The sequence below is a fragment of the Orycteropus afer genome, unplaced genomic scaffold (genome assembly GCF_000298275.1).
Source record: "Orycteropus afer afer isolate SDZICR_OR568_19922 unplaced genomic scaffold, OryAfe1.0 scaffold00027, whole genome shotgun sequence".
Lineage (NCBI taxonomy): Eukaryota > Metazoa > Chordata > Mammalia > Tubulidentata > Orycteropodidae > Orycteropus > Orycteropus afer.
This window is the reverse complement of record NW_006921614.1, coordinates 2,569,864-2,572,850: the sequence shown is the minus strand read 5'-3', so window position 1 is coordinate 2,572,850 and position 2,987 is coordinate 2,569,864.

Genomic DNA, 2,987 nt, shown 5'->3' with positions numbered 1-2,987 from the left:
TTTTTTCTGATTGATCCCTTTCCAAAGAAGTATTCAGGTATTTGTCTTCAATCTCATTAATTCTGTCTTCCATTGCATCAGTACTACTCCTTTGCCCTTTCAATGTGTTGTCTATTTCTGACAATTTAGTATTAATCTTCTGGATTTCTATCTGTAGATTTAGAATCATTTCTTATTTTTCATTTATTTTGTCATTTTGTTCTTATTTTTTCTTCCAAAATTCTTCTAAGGTTTTGTCTGTGTTTTCCTTGGTCTGTCTGTCAATCCTTTGAAGATACCTAAATATAATTCTTTTGAATTCTTTATCAGGGATTTCCAATGCTGCGTCTTCCTCAGGGATGTATTTTGGGTCTGTATCCTGGTCCCTTATTTCTCCTGCTTTATCTTGCTTCTTGTGTGGATTGTGATGCTCTGTTGTCTCCGAAGCATTGTGACATTTTTGTGTTTATATTTAATTGGTGATTATATGTCAGAGTGACTTGCCCACAATTTTCGTTTTCCTTGTTTTGTTCATATGTTATCTATACAGGCAGCGTACGGTGCTGTGCTCCTTTATTCACTGGTTGACAGCACTTATACACTCACCACCTGTCTCCTTTCCTGTTGTCAGCCTCTCAGATGTCCTTACTGCCCCTGGCAAACAGAGCCTGTTCTTAGGTCCCTGGAATCCAAATGAGAATGTTATCACTTTAAAATCCAAAATGGTTGCTACTTGTAAACATTCAAATTGGCTGTGCCCTTGGTCGCTTTAAATATCCAAAGTGGCCACCGCTTGTAAACATTCAAAATGGCTGCACTCTCGGTCACTTTACATATCCAAAATAGCTGCCACGTGTAAACAATCAAAATGGCTGTGCCCACCGGACAGCAGAAAGTCCACAGCTTAGGTTGTCTCCCTCCTTGCTGTTTCCCTTTCTAGTCATAGACCACTAGAGCAGTTGTCCCTGTAGCTCTTGGTGACTGGGACTGATCTTTAGGTCAATTCCCAGATCCCAACTCCACTTGAAAATATTCAGGCTGTTGGTTCATCAGGGTAGCTGACAGTCAGCAGCTCCGACCATCTCTGTACTCACTGTTTTTGTTCAGGTTTTTCCACTAGTTGGTGCCTAATCCACTTCTGTATAGTTCGTTTCAAAGCTCAGGGTTCCAGGATTATCTTCTGTATCTCTGTCAACTGGTTTTTCTTTTCTTTGTTTAAGAGGGTCTGTGTCTCTTGTCTGCCTATTCCTCCATCTTATCGGAAGTCCTTCTCCCCACTTCTAACTACTTCTTCCATTCATGCCTTTCTGCTTCCCTTGCAAGAATAAAGTTCCTCTAAACCTATCTTCTTAGTGTTTTTTTAAAAAAAATTATTTATGAAAAGTTCGTGCCAATCCTTTATATGGCCATGGGTATATTCCCTTTTGCTTAGACACACCTAATCATTCAGCCTGTCTACCCATCTATTTACCTGTGGATAAATGTTTATTTTCATAAATAATAGTATTATATATTAAAAGTGTTTATCCTTGTCTACCTTTTGTGTACCTCTCTGTGTCTTCCTTTTCCTTAGTATTATTGAGTTGGCCACTAAATTTTGTATATTGCCTTTCCCTTCATGCAAATCAATATTTCTCTCTTACCTTCTGGTTACCAACAAAGAAAGATCCTTCCATATGTAAACCATTCCTTAATGTTGTACAATAGTGGACTAATACAATATTTGTCCTTCTGTGATTGCCTAATTTCACTAGCATAATGTCCTCCAAGTTCATCCATGTTATGCAGTGTTTTGCAGATCTATGTTAATCATTACTGTTGTATCAAAAGTATACATCATTTGTGTTGTATCAAAGACTTCTCCAAGAGAGTAAAATGAGAACCTACAGACTGAGAAAAAAACATTAGGCAAAGACATATCTGACAAGGGACTTATCTCTAAAATTTATAGAAAATTCCTACACTTCAATATGATGGCGTAGTACCTAAGCATTTGACTGCTAACCAGAAGGCTGGTGTTTCAAACCCGCCAGCCACTCTTCGGAAGTAAGGTTGGGCAATCTACTTTCGTAGTGATACTGCCTTGGAAAGTGAATTCAATTGTGTGTATGTACCATAGTTAGGTTATCCATTCTTCTGTTGATGGGCACTTAGGTTGTTTCCATCTCTTTGCTATTGTGAATAGTGCTGGGATGAACATGGGTGTATGTATATCTGTTTGTGTCCTGGCTTTCACTTCTTTAGGATACACACCTAGTAACAAGATTGGTGGATCAAATGGTATTTCTATTTCCAACTTTTTAAGGAATCGCCATACTGATTTCCACAGTGGTTGTATCATTTTATAGTCCCACCAGCAGTATAGGAGAGTTCCAGTCTCCACACTCTCAATAGCATTTATTTTCTGTCTTGTTGAACTTTGCCTATTAGTGCTAGGGTGAGATGGTTTTGATTTGCATCTCTCTAATGGCTAATGATCATAAACATTTCTTCATGTATTTGTTGGCCGCCTGAATATCTTCTTTGGTGAAGTGTCTGTTCTTGTTTTCTGCCCATTTTTTAATTAGATTGTTTGTCTTGTTGATATTAAAAACCAAACCAAACCAAACCCACTGCCATCAAGTTGGAAACAACTCATTGTGACCCCTCCTTGGGTTTCCGAGGCATTATCACTATGAAAGTAGATTGCCCAACATACCATTTGAGGAGTGATTAACTTCATAGTTTTAGGTTTCACATATAAGTCTTTGATCCCTCTAGAGTTAGTTTTTGGATATGGTGTGAGGTATGGCTCTTGTTACATTTTTCTGCAAATGGATATCTAGTTTTGCCAGCACCATTTGTTAAAAAGACTATCTCTTCCCCCATTTAATGGATTTGGGCCCTTTGTAAAAAATCAGTTGACTATAGGTTGTGCCTAAGGCACTTGACTGCTAACCAGAAGGCTGGCAGTTCAAACCCACCAGCCACTCCTTGGAAGGAAGGTTGGGCAATCTACTTCCATAGTG